The following is a 19,779-nucleotide window of genomic DNA, read 5'->3' as shown; positions in this document are numbered from 1 at the left end:
ACCAGACAAAGGCATCACAAGAAAACTAAAGACTATCTCTTATGGATATAAATGTAAAAGTCCTTAACAGAATACAAGCAAATCCAATCCAGTAACATATAAAATAGACCACAATTCAGTGGAATGTATCCAGGTATGCAAAGGCATTTCAACATACAAAAGTCAATTCAGGTAATATGCCATATTAATAGAATAATGGATAAAAACTAGGAAAAGAAGAGAACTTCCTCAACTTGACAGAGAACATCTATGAAAAACCTGGAGCAAAGATCATACATAATGGTGAAAGACTGAATTATTTCCTCCCAAAATCAACATTGTACTAGAGGTTCTAGTCAAAGCAAACAGACAAAGAAAATAAAGCCTCTAGATTAGAAAGAAAGAAATAAAACTATTTCAATTCCAGATGACATGATATTATACATTGAATTCACAAGGAATCCACAAAGAAAAAAAAGAGAGAGAAAAAAAAAACTATTAGAATTAACAACATAGTTTGACCAAAATTGTAAGACACAAATCAATATATAAAAATGTAATTATATTTCTATACAACAGCAGTGAATAATCTAAAAATAAAATGAAGGAAACATTTTCATTTACAATAGCATCAAAAAGAATAAAATACTTAGGAATATTAAGAAAAATATGTGGAATACTGAGAAAAATGTCTGAAACTTGTAAATTGAAAACTAAAATACTACTGATAGAAGTTAAAAATGACCTAAAATAAATGGAAAGCTCTTCTGTGTTCATGGATCAGAAGCCTTATTATTGTTAGGAAGGCATTTGTCCTCAAAATGACATATAGATTCAGTGCAACTCTGGCTTTTTGGGAGAAATGAACAAGCTGATCCTAAAACTAATATGGAAATGCAAGATACCCAGAATAGTCAAAACAATCTTGAAAAAGAACAAAGTTTTGAAGTTTCCAAATTCAAAACTCAGTAACAAAATGGTAATCCATACAGTGTGGTACTTGCATAAAGGACAGACAAATAGATTGAGAGAAAAGAACTGAGAGTCCATAAACAAACTCTTACACGTAGCCAGTTAATTTTTCATAAAGGTTCCATGGCAATCCAATGGGGAAAAAGTAATCTTTACAAAAATGATGCTGGGACACCTGAACATACACCTGGAAAGAAAGAAAACTGAACTTTTAACTTAACACCATTTATTAAATTTAACACAAAATAAATCACAGACCTGAAACTATAAATCTTTTAGATAATGAACAATGAGAAAATCTTCAGGATTTTGAAGTACAAATACTTCTAAGATATGACAGCAAAAGCACAAACAACAAAAGAAAAAAAATCAAGTAAACTGGACTTCAGTAAAATTAAACACTTCTGTGCTTCAAAGGGCTTCATCAAGAAAGTAAGAAGACAATCCACAGATTGGGTGAAAATATTTCCAATATTTTCCCTGATAAGGGACTTTTTATCCAGAATAGACAAAGGAGACATAAAACATGACAATACAAAGACAAATACAATTAAAACTGGCAAAGAATTTGAATAGATGTTTCTCCAAAGAAGACATACGAATGGGAAATAAGCACATAAAAAGATGTTCAACATCAGTAGGCATTAGGGAAACTGAAATCAAAAGCACAATGACATGCCACTTCATACCAACTAGGATGACAAATATATATGATATATGATATATAAATATGTATCTATAAACCCAGTAATAAAAAGTGTTGATGAGGATGTGGAGAAACTGGACTCCTCATACATTACTACTGGAAATATAAAATGGTGCAGTCACTTTAAAAACTACTTTAGCAATTCCTCAAAATGTTAAAAGTAGAATACATCCCAGCAATTCCATTTTTTGATATATCCTGAGGAGAACTGAAAATATGTGTTCACACAAAAACTTGTCCATGAGCATTTACAGCAGAATTATTCATCATCAACTGATGGATGGATAAGCAAAGTGGTGTATTTATAACAATGGCATATTATTTGAACACAAAAAGGACTTTGGGTACTGATATATGCTACACCATGGATTAGCCTTGACAACGTCACACTAAATGAAAGACGACAATCAAAAAAGGCAGCATACTGTATGGTTCTACTTATATGAAATGCCCAGAAAAGGCAAATCCGTAGAGACAGAAAGTAGAGTGGTGGCTGCTGGGGTCTAAGGGAAAGGAAGTTTAGGGAGTGACTTACTAAAGGGTATTGGTTCCTTTTGGGAGTGATGGCTACAAAACCCTGAAATGTACTTAAAATCCTAATGCACAATTTCAAAGGCTGCATTTTATGGTATGTGAATTATATCTCCATAAAGCTGTTATTCTTGAAGCTGAGCCCACATATGGAGCAACTGGCCCAGCACTGACTGCAGCATCTGGAGGGGGAGTGACCCACCCACCCACCACAAAGGAAAGGATCACCTGACCCAGTGTTGGAGGGGTGCAATCTTCTTGCCGAAAGACACTGTGAGTAGCACAGACAAGGGGGCAAACAGAGCAAGGTGAGTTTGTGAAACAGGGCGAAGACACAAAGGCCTCTCAATAAAACCATTAAGAGCACACAGTCTCTAGGAGAACACATCTTTGTTTTTAAAATCTTTTTATATCTGTTTTATTCCTATTACATTTTTAATCTTTATTTTTAAACAGTCCTATATGTTTACAATTCTCATTTCATTTATATTCTCTTGCTTTTGATCTGTTATTTATTAGTCACAGGTTTCAAATATTGTATTTTGAATTTTCTCTTCTTTTTATTAAGATTCTTAAAAGATATCTCAACTCGATTCCTATTCTGCTTCAACTTGCTCTTCTATTATTGATTATACACTCTTTTCAAACCTTCTTTTCCTCCATTCTTTTAAAATTCTCTCTCTCTCTCTTTTAAGTTTTATTCCCACATAGGCTTTAGATAGATAAATAAATAAACTCCTTTAAGGACCACAATAGATAACTGATACTCCTTAAGCCACAGGGCCAGAGAGATATGAGCAGAATGAAGAAGCAGAGGAAGTCCTGCCAATTAAAATAGCAAGAGAAATCCCCTCAAAGTACGATCAATAAAATAGACATTGATGGCCTACTAGATCAAGATTTCAAAAAAGAAGTGATCAAATTACTGAAGGAACTAAAAGAGATAGTCTTTAGAGACATAAAATATATCAAAAACAAAATAGAAGCTATAAAGAAGAGCCAAGTAGAATTGGTAAATTCATTGGCTGAAATGAGATCTGACCTAAAGGCTGTACAAAGCAGGCTAGATAATGCAGCAGAACGAATAAGTGACCTAGAAGACAGGACAACAGAATGCATCCAATCAGAACAGCTGAGAGAAAAACAAATATAAAACAATGAAAACAATATAAGGAACCTATGGGATAATATAAAGCATGCCAATCTATGCATAATAGGGGTACCAGAAGGGGAAGAAAGAACAAAGGGGATGGAAAAGGTAATTAAAGAAATCATGACTGAAAACTTCCCAAACCTAAAGAAGGAATCAGACACCCAAGCACAGGAGGCTCAGAGGGTCCCAAACAGGAAGAGCCCAAAGAGAAACACGCCAAGATATATCATAAATCAAGATGGCCAGACTAAAGGATAAAGAAATGATCCTAAAGGCAGCAAGAGAAAAACAAAGAGTGAGTTACAAGAGAAGGCTCTCAGCTGATTTCTCTACAGAAACACTACAGGCCAGAAGGGAGTGGCAAGATATATTCAAAGTCCTGAATGAAAAAAAAAGATGCAGCCTAGGATACTTGCTCCAGCAAGGCTATCCTTTAGAATAGAAGGAGAGATAAAGAATTTCACAGAGAAGCAAATACTAAAAGAATTTAGCAACACTAAACCCATGCCAAAAGAAATATTGAAAGGTCTACTCTAAATAGAAAAGAAGCAGGATGCTACAGAAATGAGAATTCATGACTGTGAGAGTATTTTTCCTTTCTACTTTTTTTTTTTTTAAATCTTATTCTCAGTAGGATGGGTTTGAGATTACATTAATATCTGTTTAGTACACACAGTTACAGTAGTTGGTTAACAGACTTACAAAAAAGTGTAATCACAAGCCAAAAACTTACAAGTGAGTCACAAAAACTAAATACAATACAAAGGAAAATTACCATACCACAAAAGGAAGAAGAAAGGAACCAAGAAGAAATACCAAATCAACTGCAAAAATAAGTTGAAAATAGCAATAAACTCTCATCTATCACAAATTACTGTAAATGTTAATGGTCTAAATGCTCCAGTCAAAAGACAGAGTAGCAGACTGGATAATAAAGCAAGAACCTTCAATACACTGCATACAAGAGACACACTTTAGGGAGAAGGACACATATAGATTGAGAGTGAATGGACGGAAAAGGATATTCCATGCAAATGGAAATGCCATAAAAGCAGGGGTAGCAGTATTGATTTCAGACAAAATAGACTTTAAAACAAGGGCCATAAAGAAAGATAAATAAAGACATTTTATAATGATTAAAGGATCAATACAAGATGAAGATATTACAATCATTAATATATATGCACCCAACATGAGCACCTAAGTACATTAAACAGCTACTAACAAAGATAAAGGGGGAAATTGATGGGAATACAATCATTGTCAGAAATATTAACACCACATTAACATCACTAGACAGATCTTCCAGACAGAAAATAAATAAGGCAACAGAGACATTAAATGATACAAGAGAATAATTGGATTTAGTGGATATTTTCAGAGCATTACAATCCCCCATAACAGTATAAACAATCTCTTAAAATGTGTGTGGAACATTTTCTAGGATTGATCATGTACTTAGTCACAAAAGAAGCCTCAACAATTTTAAGAAGATAGAAATTATCTCAAGAATCTTTACTGACCACAATGCCATGGAAACAAGAAATTAACTTCAGAGAAACAAAGGAGAAAAAAAGGAAAGCATTGAGATTAAACAACATGCTATTAGAAAACCAATGGGTCAATGATGTAATCAAAGTTGAAATTAAAGAATACCTTGAGACAAATGAAAATGAAAACACAACCACACAAAACATATGGGACACAGCAAAAGCAGTGCTAAGAGGAAAGTTTAGGGTAATGCAGGCCTTCCTCAAAAAAGAAGAACAATACCAAATAAACAATCTAACCCACCAGCTGAAAGAACTAGAAACAGAAGAGCAAAAACACACAAAAGTCAGCAGAAGGAAGGAAATAATAAAGATCATGGAGGAAATAAATAAAATAAAGATTAAAAAAATAGAGAAAATAATCAATCAAACCAAAAGCTAGTTTTTTGAAAGAATAAATAAAATCGAAAATCCTCTGGCCGTACTCACAAAGAAGAATAAAGAGAGAGCACAAATTTGCAAAATAAGAAAGGAAAATGGAGAAATTACAACAAATAACATAGAAATACAGAATATCATATGAGAATATCATGACAAACTACATGGAAAAAAATGGATAACCTAGTGGAGATGGACAAGTTTCTGGAAACATACAGTCAACTAAGACTGAATCAAGAAGAAACTATCCACTTGAACAAATGGATCACTAGGAATGAAATTGAATTAACAATAAAAAACCTCCCTACAAATAAAAGTCCAGGACTGGACATCTTCACCGGGGAGTTCTACCACACATACAAAGAAGAACTCATACCAGTCCTTCTCAAACTCTTCCAGAAGATTGAAAAGAAGGAATATTCCCAAACTCATTCTATGAAGCCACTATTACCCTGATACCAAAACCAGGCAAAGACACCACCAAAAAAGAGAATTACAGACCAGTATCACTGATGAACACAGATGAAAAAAGTCCTTACCAAAATACTAGTAAATAAAATCCAACAGCACATAAAAAAGATAATACATCATGCTCAAGTGGGGTTCATCTCAGGGACACAAGGGTGGTTCAACATATGAAAATCAATCAATGTAATACTTCACATCAACAAGAGAAAGGACAAAAACCACATGATCATCTCAATAGATGCAGAAAACTTTTGATAAAATTCAACACCCATTTATGATAAAAATTCTCACCAAAGTGGGTATTGAGGGAACATAACTCAACATCATAAAAGCTATAGATGACAAACCTACAGCCAGCATAGCACTCAACGGTGAAAACCTCAAAAGATTCCCACTAAAATCTGGGACAAGTCAAGGATGCCCACTATCACCACTCCTATTCAACATAGACTTGGAAGTCCTGGCCACAGCAATCAGGCAAGTAACAGAAGTAAAAGGGGTCTAAATTGGAAAACAAGAGGTAAAAGTGTCACTATATGCAGATGACACGACAATATATATAGAAAACCCTAAAAGGTCCACACAAAAACTACTAGAGCTGATCGAAGAATTTAGCAAAGTAGCAGGTTACAAGATTAATGTTCAAAAATCAGTTGCATTTCTTTACACAAATGATGAGTCAACAGAAAAAGAAAGTAAAGAAACAATCCCCTTTAATATAGCACCCAAAGTAATAAAATATCTAGGAATAAATCTAACCACAGACGTGAGAGAATTATACACAGAAAACTATAAACCATTGGTGAAGGAAATTAAAGAAGACTTTAAAAAATGGAAAGGTATCCCATGCTCTTGGATTGCAAGAATCAATATTGTTAAAATGGTCACACTGCCCAAGGCAATCTACAGATTTAATGCAATCCCTACCAAATTATCCTAGACATATTACATAGAACTAGAACAAATCACAATAAAATTTATATGGAACCATCAAAGACATAGAATTTCCAGGGAATTACTTAAGAAAAAAAGAAAGAGGCTGGAAAAATAACTGTCCCAGACTTGAGACAATACTATAGAGTTACAGTCGTCAAGACAGCATGGTATTAGTACAAAAACAGACATACAGCCAAATGGAACAGTATAGAGAGCACAGAAATGAGCCCAAATACTTTTGGTCAACTAATATTCAACAAAGTAGGCAAGAATATACAATGGAATAAAGATAGTCTCTTCAGCAAGATAAACATAAGACAAGATACAATAAACCTCCTAGGAGAAAATACAGGCAAAATATCTGACATACATCTCAGAAATCTTCCCCTAGGGCAGTCTACCCAAGCAATAAAAATAAAAGCAAGAATAAACAAATGGGACCTAATGAAACTTACAAGCTTCTGCACAGCAAAGGACACCTTAAGTAAAACAAAAAGACAACCTACAGAATGGGAGAACATTTTTGCAAATGAAACTGACAAAGGCTTGATCTCCAGAATATATAAGCCGCTCATATGACTTACTAAGAAACAACCAAATAACCCAATCCAAACATGGGCAGAAGACCAAAACAAGCAATTCTCCAAGGAAGATATACAAATGATCAATGGGCGCATGAAAAAATGCTCAATATCACTAATTATCAGAGAAATGCAAATCAAAAGTACAATGAGGTATCACCTCAAACCAGTCAGAATGGCCATCATTCAAAAATCCACAAATGACATATGCTAGAGAGGCTGTGGACAAAGGGAAACCTCCGACACTTCTGGTGGGAATGCAGTTTGGTGCAGCCACTGTGGAAAGACTATTGAGTTTCCTCAAAAGACTAGGAATAGAATTGCCATATGACACAGGAATCCCACTCCTGTGCATATATCCTGAAGGAACCCTACTTCAGGATGACAGCTGCACCCCAATATACATAGCAGCACTATTTACAATAGCCAAGACATGGAGATAGCCTAAATGTCCATCAACAGATGACTGGCTAAAGAAGTGGTATATTTATACAATGGAAAACTACTCGGCTATAAAAACTGACAATATAGGGCCATTTGCAGCAACGTGGATGCTCCTGGAGAATGTCATTCTAAGTTAAGTAAGCACAGTAACAAGGAATAAAGAGAAGTTACCTCTAAGTACAGTTATTTTGATTAAAATATACATACAGAAAGCAAGTCACCCCCACGACTGCTGCCAGGAGGAGCATCTGAATGTAATAGCCCAGCCCAAGCAAAGTAGATTCCGAACTTCTCTCTGTAGAATTTCCTGCAGAAAGACAGAAGGTAGTTTCAGAAGACACACATATTCACTCTGTAGCTTCATCCTCATGTTAATTTCTTTTTTCTTTGTTTTTTGGTGGGGCATAATTAGGTTTACTTATTTGTTTTTTAAATGGAGGCATTGGGGATTGAACCCAGTACCTCATGCATGCTAGGCATTCACTCTACCACTGAGTTATACCCTCCTTCCATCATACTAATTTCTGATTCTAAATCAAGGGGGCTTTAAGTTTAAACCTCTGACTCAATTCACACTTAAAACATATGCGTTTTCACAGCAGCCCCCAAATTCTACCGTGAAATAAGAAGTATTTTACGTATCATAGAAATACAGATCACTGGTTCACCTGCTGAAGAGAGATAAATGAGAACAGAGCAAAGGAGGGGACGAGGCCGACTCCGGAGCAGATGCAGGGGATCATCACCACTCACTGGACAGTCTGGCACATTCAACAAATCCCACCAAAGATCATTCTTAACAGGCTTGACACAAGTGGACTTCAACTACTGGCTCAGTCATCTGAGTCTGCCTTATCTCGGGAACTTCCCTGGAGCAAATGCATCGTAAACCACAGATAATAAGGAAATGGCTGATAATGATAACAACTGGCAGTGCAATGTCTCTCTGACAAAATATTTATAAAACTCATGTAGGAATGGGAGAGGGCAGGAGGGATGTGGCTGAGTAAGGAACTGCCCTTTATTCTTTGTATCTAGCACGTCGGCTGTTCCTAGGTTTCAAAAACCCTTCAATGTTACTCAGTTAATCTGGAGTAGACGGAACAGGCCAGGGAGGCAAGATTAGAAGAAAGGAGGCAGGGCACGAAGCGGTGCCAGGCTGGTCCTGAAAGGGAGACAGACACAGACAGGCAGACACAGAGGGCTTAGGGATGAGGCGGAACAATGAGGCGGCGGCTCAGGTGTGTTTGCTGCTGCTGCTACTTCCCTCAGCTGGAGCACTGCTGACGCGGCAGTGCTGGGTAAAACCTGTGACTTTCCTCAGCTCTGAGTTCTCTCGGAAGCTTCCGGCTCAGTCTGGAGCTGAGATGAGCTCCGAGGGCTTAGCCTAGGGGGGACTCAGCTCTGAGAACAGCCTGGAGTCCTGAGAAACTTCACGCAGGAACCCCTAGGGCTGGACCAGCGCTCACAGGGCTGCTGTGAGACCAGCTCCATCGTCAGAGACCTGGGCGTGGACCATTCCATGGGGAAAATGGCTGAGCCCGATGCCAAATCAGATAGGAGGGACAAAGTGTGTTCATTCTCATGTGACTGGTCTTTGTGGCCTGGCTCACAGATGGCAGGCTCAGGATGGTGTCTGGCAGAGAAAACCCTGGCAATGGGTTTGAGATGTCTTGGACTCTTTCTTGTTAAGCTTTTTGTAATACATTCTTATCAACTATCCATCCAGAAAATGCCACATTCAAAACTGAAAGAATGTTAGAAGTTGCTTGCTCCAACTGGCCAATGGTAAACACACCCTGCTACAGTTAGAGAGCTGGTCAGGCAGCCTCTGCCTGCATATTTACAATGACGGAGAGTTCATTACTTCCAAAGGTTACATGTCGGCAAGAATGTCAGAAAGAATTTTTGAACCTTAAACAGATGTCTGCCCCCTAGTCCTTGCTGAAAGGCTAGAAATAATGAGGATCCCTTCAAATGTAGTTTTGTCTGATTGTTATCTCTCTCTGTCAAAAACACCCCAATTCTTAACATCAATTTTTCAAAATTCAGCTTTGATTTCTTTTTATCAAACTTATACCATACATTCATTAAAGAGTCAAACAGTTCTCGAACACCGATTGTAAAAAGGAGCAGTTCCCAACAACCACCCCATTTCCTGGTCAGAAGCAACAATGTTCAGCTCCTACTGCTGACTCTTGGAATAAAAACTCCCTATTTCTGACTAATATCCTTGTAACACAGCCTACTGACTTTTTCAGCTTTATGTATCACCTATTTAACTTTCTATTTTGGAAAATGATTATTAAGCTCTCTTTCAAACCACATCTCCTCTACACACCCAAACCTTCATTCTTCCAACCTTTTGATACAAATACATTATAATTTTGATCAGCTCAGTATCCTTGCTTTACATTATTAGGACTCTGTACAGACTGTTCACAGCTGTAGCAAGTTGTCTGCTAGGCTTACTTTTTTATTCCCTAGTTTGTTTTACCTGGAGTTAATAATTGTCTTGGTGGTTCATAGCTTAGATTTCTCTGCGCTTAACAATTCAACCCCATACATTCTCCTAATGAATAACTTTCTCAATACTTTCCAATTCATTGTCTACAAATTTCATCTCCTTGAATAAATCTCTTCAGATCTCCTTCAACCTGGATTAACGACATGCTAGTCTTGTCACAGAGCTCAAGGGACCACTAGTGGGAAGCAACAAGGGAATACATGGACCAGGAGAAGGGAACAGATCAACATAATTTCCTTCAAAAAACATACTTAAAACAGTGGGAAAATTGTTTTCTTTACAAACACAAACACACACACCAACCCCAAAATCCCATAAAGAATGATTAAATAGCCATCAAACCCATTGCCCTGCCATCAAATTCTGTATAACATAAAACAAAAATAACAGAAGATATATATCATATAAATATGAATCTCAAGGGGGATGGGGTACACTCAGTGGCAGAGTGTGTGCTTAGCAAGCATAAGGTCCTAGATTCAATCTTCAGTACCTCTATTAGAAAAAAAACATTAGAAACAATAGAAAAATGTATCAACTTTAAATATTTACAAATATATAAACTTCCTCTTTTAAAACTGTTCTACAGGATAATCCGGGTTAATGAGAAAGTGCCTCTTCATGACTGTGATCCTGCTGATAATTGTGGGAGGAAATTAGAGTATGACCACATGAAATAAAATCCCTTATGAAATAATGATCCCGGGTGACAATCATTATTGGCTGCTGTCATCACAAAAAAGAGAGTCAACTGGACAATATGTACCTTATGACAGGAGTACAAAACTTCATATAACAAATATTCTTGCACAAATTTGAACCTCGTTCAGATCAAGCTTTTAGGGGAGGATCGAATCACTTAGCTAAAGCCAATACATAGGATGGAGAAATAAGTCTAACCACAGGGGAGAATGAAATCAACCAAACAGGGAATAGAGAAATCCCTCAGCAATTTCAAGGAAAATGAGAAACAGGAAAATTATAGATTAGAACCCACTTGAGAGATATGCTAGCTGCAACGTGTGAACTTAGTCTGGAACCTGATTTCAACCCCAAAACTGCTTAAAAGTGTATTTTTGTGACAATCAGGGAATTATATTGTAACCCTAAAAAAAATGAATATTCCAATTGTATTTGAAAGAGACCTTGTCATTTCACTAATGAAAGGTTAAGCTACGTAGGATTGCCTTCAAAATGATCCCGAAGTAGGGGAGGGGAAGAGGTGGAGATGAAAGTTGCAACAACAGTGATTCTGAGTTGATAATTCTGGAGATGGGTGACTGATACAGACAGGCTGGCTGTGCTGTTCTCTCTACTTCTGTACGTGTTTGAATCTTTCCATAAAATGTGAAACAAACAAAAAGACTTCAGTGATTTAAAACCCTCACTTGGAAGGTTAAGAGGTTTGCCCAAGTAGGTGGGCATCTGATTGGGGCACTGAGATTAGGAAGATCAGGCACCTGGCTCCAGGCCGACCTGGGGCTACCTTGACCCTTCTCTTCTCCTCACCATCCACAGCCAGCCCATAACTGCATCCTGTCAGCTCCACTCCCCAAACGCATTCTCCCTGGCTCCCACCATCTCTCATCTGGCCCACTCCAAGAGCCTCCGACCAGGCCTCCCTGCTTCCTGGGTCCCTGCAATTCATTCTCCACATTATCTTTGCAAAGTGTGAGAGAAAATTACCTTAGTGCTTAAACTATCATGACTGCTTCTCACTGCACTTAGAGTCTACACTACTTTCCGTGCTCCTGATGCCCTTCTAAACCTCGCGTCTCATCACTCTCACCAGCGTTGGCTCCAGTATCTCCTCAAACCTGCTGAGCACATTTGTGCCTCGGGGCAATGGACAAGCTGCCTCTATCCCTGGGGTGAATTATCCCAGATCCTCAAAGACGAGCCTCCTTATCACCATCTCAGCTCACATGTAACCTTCTCAAAGATAGCTTTCTTGACTCCATTTCCCCCAAGTCTCCCATCTCAACACTGTATTATTTCCTTCATTTCAATCTGAAATTGTTTCCTTATTAGCCCGATTATTTTTGTTTGCTCAGTTGTCCTTGGCCTCCCTCCTCCCAGCAGCCTTGCACAAACAGCATAAGCTCCCGGGGAGCAGCCGGCGCTGATGCTCTGAGAATACACATGCTGAGCGCGACATTACAGTCACGTGGTGTAGTGAAACGGTGTCGAACAGCAGATAGAGCTAAGCAGTGAGAATACTTCTCTTATTTTATAATTTAAGTGAAACCTAAAATTTACTCCTGTTTAATGAAGAATTTGGTAGGTCTTTGTTCCCAGTTCCTGGACGGCAACCACTAAAGCCTTGAAATTTCCCAAGATAGGAGTGTCTCTACTATTCATGGTGGACCCTTGGATGGCTTGTTTTCATGAGATAACTCAGGATGGGGACTGGCCAGCCAGAGACACCAACCATGTGATTAGAGGAGTGGGGCTTTGAGCTTTGTGACAAGTGACTGACCATCAGGAGAGGTAGGGGCTCAAATGTTAGGGCTTTGACTTACAGTTAGTGTTTGGGGTAGCCATGTCAGTAGTGACCCAATAAATCATGTCTTTGTAATAAAGTCTCCAGTAAAAACTTGGGGCAACAAAGCTCAGAGCTCCTGTGAGCTTCCTGGTTGGTAACACTCTTGGAGGACTGTCACACTCAGAAGCCATGAGGGCAACCCTGAGCCCTTCCCACTGGAGTGCTCTCCACAACAGCTCACCTGATGAGATCTAAGGGCTGCTTCTTGTCTATGCTTCGAGGAGGAGCACATTCCCTGTACAGAAGGCCCTGTTCGCTGGGGCAGCTGAGGTCCTCTGATGGAGGCTGAAGTTGCACTGGGAAGCAGAAGCAAACAGGTGAGCGTCACTGTCACCACGTGTTCACATGTTCTGCTAATAAAATGTGGTGCTAACACTTTGTGGTCATTTGTAAATAAGGGGCCCTCCTTTGCCAGAAGGGATGGAGGTACCATATAATTTTTCATAATTCTCACCGAGGATTAATACTAACCCCTTGAGGGTCATTTGCAAACGTGTCTGGAAAGGAACACTTGGATGTTACAGTCCTGGGACCACCGTGGGTACCTGGTGAGGGCCTTGCAGATGCTTAATGTCCTACAACCGGGCCAGTCTTCCACAGCAAAAAAAACTACGCCACCCAAGTGCCCAAACTGCTTCAGTGGAGGCAGCAGCCCCCTCCTTGGACACCCAGAGGGACCTGGACTCTGGCTGTTTAGGGGCAGGGTCAATTCTAAAACCCAGGCTTTTCTGTCCCCACAATTCAGTAGTTATTCGGTGACAGCACATGGAATATAAACAATAAAGAAACTTGACATGATGTTATATATTTAGCTTACTCAAAAACAAAATTTAAATCCAGTCATTCTCCTTCCCACCTGACCTACTTTCCTTTCTCCTGTACTAGAACCAGATTATTACCCACCCAGCCTTAGCATGGGTCCTGACTCCACTTACCTCCCTCCCAAACACCACATGAGATGATTCCTCAGCCTGGATGTGGAACCAGCAATTACAACAGGCTTTAGTGGAAAAGAAATGGTTGTGGGCAGATGCCAACTAAACACTGTAGAATCCTGGTGTCCCACATTAGTAATCATGACAGCTGTTTGCAAGTGTCCCCAAAGTTCATTTCAGACTCTCACTGCTAATTTTGCTGGGATATAAATATAAAACATGTGGACTGCTGGGCTGGACTGCTATGCTGAGTCTCTGATCCAGGAAGCTCAGTGTCTGCTCCCTGCAACCAGCTCCCTGTTCTGTTCATGCATGTGCATCAAGCAGCTCTTTAGTGTCCATTTTAGTATCTTAGACAGTGCATTTCAGTATGGTCTTCATCCACAAATACGTGTACCACACAGTAGTAATGATCAATCTCAGTCTTTGCTTTCTTTTGTCTTAGAGAGTCAGATAAACGGATAGCAAGGTAACAAAGTCATAGAGAGCTATAATATAGTATTTCCTTTATTTCAATGACAGGATTTATTTAAAGAGCTTAGATATAACATCTTTGCATTTATGGCATCATTTAGCGTCTGAAGCTCTTACATTTTACAAACTTCATTTCATGCGAGATGTTGTCAGTTAGAGAAGTGCTTCTGAATTTGAGGGGTTGCTGTCATCTCAGATGGAGTCCCTAAAAAATGTCAAAACTCTGCAGTATTGTCATCATGACAAGAACTCAGACAGATGAAATTTGGAAAGCCCTGTGATTTACTAGTTCACAGACAGAAAATGGTATTTCAGAGGGAAAAAGCCTGAATTACAGAAAATGATAAATGAAATGGTCTAACATGCATTTCCCTTACAAAGAACTAATACTTCTTTGGTTGATAATAACATCTGTCAGTAATTATGAAAAGAGCTGGCAAATGCATAGTACTTACTATTAGCCAGGGCTGTTCTAAAATTCAAGCAGATTCATTAATCCCCATAGCATCTCTACGAGGTGGGTACTATTATTATCCCCATTTTATTGATGAGGAACTTGATAAACACAGAGGCTAAATGACTTTAACAAGGTAGACAGCGAGAAACCAGCACAAGTGTTCCAGCCTGAGTCTTTGCTCTTGGCCACTTCTACCTTTTATTTTTTTTTTTTTTGGTGGCAGGGAGATAATAAGGTAATTCTGGTGGGGGGTGGGGAGGTAATTAGGGTTATTTGTCTATTTTAGAGGAGGTGTTGGGGGCTGAACCCAGGACTTTATGCGTGCTAACCATGCGCCCCATCACTTGAGCTGTACCCTCACCTCTCGAGTCTATGCTCTTAGCTGCTAATCCACACTGCCCCACATGGTAACTCTGGGGGAACTACAGTTCATTCATTCACCCACTTGTTAAACTCAGCCTTCCTGGTGCCTGGGATTCAGCAGTGAACAAGACAACATGGTTCCTGCCCTAAATGGGCTTGTCGACTCCTGACATATTATCTTCATTTTACCCAGGAAATAACAAGGTCAAGAAGACTCACCTTTTCCTGTTAACACCGGAGGATACATGAAGTGCTTTATTTCATTTCTGCCATTTGACTTACACCATGGGAAGGGAAAGCTGCCTTGCAGATCCCGGAGCTCACAAGCCAGTTAATCCTGAATTTTTTTTTATAACTGTCCCTTACTTGATACTTGATCTGAGAAAGGATGAAGTAAACCTAAATAGATTCTAAGAAAGCGTGTGGTTTATACAGGGTAAATAACCAGCCACTGTTTACTATCCTAACAGGAATCTGTAGGCATATTTCTTTTCTTTCTCTTTTTTCATTTTTATGGGCAGCTTTTAAAAACCAAACCAAACCAACAAAACCAAATCACTTATAATTCAACAGCAGGTTCTAAATCACCCCCAAGACAGCAGCTAAACTCGGTTTAGACTTACAGTGCGGCTCCTGGTGGTTGGAATGATGAATGTGTCTCTATCCTGAATATAAAAGTCGTTCACGCAGCTCTTCTCAAATAGGGCAATGAAAAACTCTTGTTCCGTTTGTTGATACTTTCATCCACTTGGAGGACTTTCATAAAACAGCTGAAGGTATCAAAGGCTGAGGACACGGTTTTCAGATGATTGGGATTCAGAGGCAATTTTATGTACAGTATCTCAGCGTATGTACAGAGCACCTCCCACAGGGTGTGTACATTTGCAAATACAAGCTTGTCATCCAAAACCTATATTGGGAGAATGAAAACACAAACCAGGAAACTATTTTCACGTTTTCAGTACACAGATTTTTCTTACATTGCTGGTAGTTAAAGCACTTGTGCAAACACACACAGATATGACACTGGTAAAAGTGAAGATATAATGAAAATAGATTTGTAAACCATCATACATTTTTGCCTTAAAGTTAATTTCTTTGTTGAAATTACTGAAAAGTTATTTAAAATCCTTACAATTCATTCATAAAATAACCAATGTTTTAGATGAAGAAAAGTAAACTTGTTAACTTTTAGTCCAAATTAGTAACTAAAAATAGAAACACGAAAAAATTCTTTGCAGGGGCATTGTAATGACAATTTTTTAAATTTCTTAAACCTAGGACTATTTACATATCTGTTCAATATAATGTTAAACAGCCATTAAAAGGGATTTAAAAGAATTATATTTATTAATATGGAATATATAATAAAAGAAAAAAGAAAAAAATGTGAAATAATAATTTTCATTTTTGGAAGGGAAAAATATCTACATTTGAACAAAAAAATGTTTAGAAGGATTTTAAGATTCTTTATGTATAACTAAGGTACAGATGATTTTTAATTCCACTGTTTTTAATTCCATTGGATTTTAATTCCAATGTTCTTTCATTTTCAATTTTGGGGGAAATTTTTATAATAAAAAAACATTAAAATTGTTCTTGCATAAATACATTAATAGATATATTTATGACTACATTCTCTGGCTATTAAAAAAGATCTCCTAGCTTTGAATCTGAAACATACATTCCATAATGCAGATTCTGACTGACTCGCCTCCCAGTCCAGAGCGAAGGCACGGCTAGGGTGACATGTTTCAAATATCATTCCAGGGAACATGCAGGCTCCCAGCCAACGGCTGCAAAGGGACTGACACTGATCTGCTTGCTCCCAGCTGCAGACCATCACAGATGAGTTTAGATTCATAGGCTCAAGTTTTCTCTGTCAAAAGAAATCAGAAAATGTTAGGCTTTTATTTTCACCAAGGGAACAAGAAGTTGTTTGATTTTCTTTTATTAAAAAAAAACAACAAACCAATTTAAACCTGAAGAAAAGACATTTGCTCAAAATACCACAGTAGCAATGAAGGTGCTCTGGATGGCAGGGACTTGTTGGATTCCTGTGAGTGCTGGACTCCTCACATGGAATTCCCTTGGCACTCCAGAAGGCCTGTGGTTGTCCCCATGGGTTTGTGGCCATATGTGGTGCACAAAAGTCTCTGGCTTTGCCACAATTTCAAAGCCTTTTTTGGCTTATGAAAGGCTTTGCACTCAAATGGAGTTTTCTTGAGTCCACTCACTGATGTCATTCACCAGAGTTGTAGTCCAGATCTGACATTCTAGACTCTTAAAATCTTGCAGACATTCAAATGGTTCAGGTTTGGATGTGTATTCACCTCTGCAGGCCTGGACCAAATTCGATAAAGCCACCCGGACAAGTTCAGCAAAATGCAAAAACATTTTTCTTTCTGCAAGACTGAAATGTCTGTGAAGCTATAAAAACTTCTGCATCTACAAAAATAGGGAACCAACTCATCAATAACATATCTATCCATAATGCATGGACATTTGAAAAAATACTGTATTTACTCCTATTAAATTCTATCTGGCTTTTGCCAAATTGTGTCCTAAACTGTAAGGAAAGTATATAAATGTAGGAATTTTTGACATCTTAAGAGAAAAAGGAACCCTCCTACTTGGTAGTTGGGAATGTTAATGTTGCAGCCACTATGGAGGACAGTATAGAGTTTCCTTAAAAAACTGAAAATATACTTCCGTGTGATCCATCAATCCCATTCATGGGTATATGTCTGGAGAAAAATATAATTCAAAAGACACATGCACCCCAGTGTTCACAGCAGCACTATTTACAATAGCTAACACACTGAAACCAACCAAATGTTCACTGGCAGATGACTGGATAAAGAAGTTGTGGTATATTATATATATATATGTATATTTACATATATACACACATATACACACACATATATACACATGAACACACACACACAATGGAATACTGCTCAGCCATTAAAAAATTAAATAATGTCTTTTGCAATAACATGGATGGACCTACAGGGTATAATGCTAAGTGAAATATGTCAGAGAAAGAAAAACAAATATTCTATTTATTAACTTATATGTATATCTAAAAAATAAAACAAATTAATTACTATAATAAAACAGAAATAGACTCACAGGTACACAGAACAGACTGGTGGTTACCAATGGGGAGAAGGAGGAGAGGGAGGCAGGAAGGGGGTAAGGGATTGAGAGGTAAAAAGTACTATGTATAAAATGGACAGGTTACAGGGCTGTATCATACAGCACAGGGAAATATAGCCATTATTTTATGGTGACATTAAATGGAATATAATCTATAAAGATGTTGAGCCTCTGTGTTGTACACCTGAAAATAATATGATGGAAATCAACTACTCAATTATAAAATATTTAATCAAAGTTTTTTTCATATTATTTGCAATAAGTTAGAAGCCAGCACTGTCAATAGAAACATAGTGCAAGTCACAATTTTCCAGTAATCCCATTTAGAAAATAAAAAGGAAAAAGTGAAATAATTCCAGTAATAATTATATTTATCCCAAAATATCCAATATACTATCATTTCAAAAGTGTGATTAACACTTTGAAAACTTTTAATAAATATTTTACATTATTATTGTTGTACGAAGTCTTGAAAATCTATTATGTATTTTCCACTTATAGAACATCTCAATTCACAATAGTCACATGTGGCTGGTGGCTACCATACTAGACAGAGCAGATTACACCATTCACACTTCTGATAAATTACCTGCTCTTATTTATTTAAAAAACTTCCAGAAAAGGCTTTAGATATTCCCTATATCTAACAAAGCAACCTTGACGGGTGAGGAATATCTTCATTATAAAGTGAAAAATAAAGGTAAGAGAGCCATGGTTACATGTAAGTTAATGTAACAATTCCTTCTTAATTCATTCAGGACTTTACAATCTTTCTTCATATTCCAAGGATTCACTGTCACTGTGCAATGTTTTTCACTATAATCATCTTTGGAATTGAGAGGCTTCTGATGACCCTGCTTTGTGCATCTGTACATAAAAGAAAATAACAAAACAGAGAAAAAGACCTTATTAAAGATAATTTAGGGGGGTATAGCTCAAGTGAAAGATCATATTCTTAGCATGCACAAGGGCCTGGGTTCAATCCCCAGAACTTCTTATAAAAATAAAATAAATAAAAACATAATTACCACCCCCTGCAAAAAATTAATTAATTACTTTAATTAAAATAAAAAAAAGATAATTTATTAAAGCCTTATCAGGCTACAAGAGCTACAATGAATGCCCCTCCCCCATTAATTTAGAAGAAGTTTCACAATATTTCCCAACATAAAGGCTAAAATATAATTCAGAACACTTACTGATGGTCAGCATCATTTTAACAAAAATGTAGATAATTACCTCCCTGGTGTCAAAGCTCTGTCAGAGATGGGCACAGAAAATTTAGTAAAAATTATTTTGCAACTACCTTTGAAAGAAATGCTGAGAAATGATCTTTTCTGTTGGAAATTAGCCTGCTTTTACATTCTGCAGTAGGCATACGTGTTTATAAACCAGGCAGGAACTGGATCATATTTTACACATACTTTAGAAACTGATTTGAATTTTGCTCTCTACCTGCAAGGCTATTTCTTAGGTAATAACATAAGCTGGCCACTATATTAAATTTTGTTTCCCTGTTTGCTTAATCCTCACAACTCTGTAAGCTGCTATTATTACACCCATATAACAGATATAGAGCTTGAGACAGAAAATAATTTGGGTAACTTGGTAAATG

At 37.6% G+C, this 19,779-nt stretch overlaps 1 long non-coding RNA gene across 1 annotated transcript; it reads right to left on the bottom strand.

Annotated features, from left to right (window-relative positions):
* Positions 1-14,214: 14,214 nt before the first annotated feature.
* On the bottom strand, positions 14,215-19,501 carry LOC141575906 (uncharacterized). Its single transcript, XR_012503999.1, has 3 exons — positions 18,754-19,501; positions 16,684-16,878; positions 14,215-15,909 (listed from the first exon to the last, which is right to left on the bottom strand). It is a non-coding gene; the product is annotated as an uncharacterized LOC141575906 (long non-coding RNA).
* Positions 19,502-19,779: the final 278 nt, after the last annotated feature.

The sequence above is a fragment of the Camelus bactrianus genome, chromosome 34 (genome assembly GCF_048773025.1).
Source record: "Camelus bactrianus isolate YW-2024 breed Bactrian camel chromosome 34, ASM4877302v1, whole genome shotgun sequence".
Classification (NCBI taxonomy): domain Eukaryota; kingdom Metazoa; phylum Chordata; class Mammalia; order Artiodactyla; family Camelidae; genus Camelus; species Camelus bactrianus.
The sequence above is the reverse complement of the archived record's forward strand: the minus strand, read 5'-3'. Positions and strand labels throughout refer to the sequence as shown.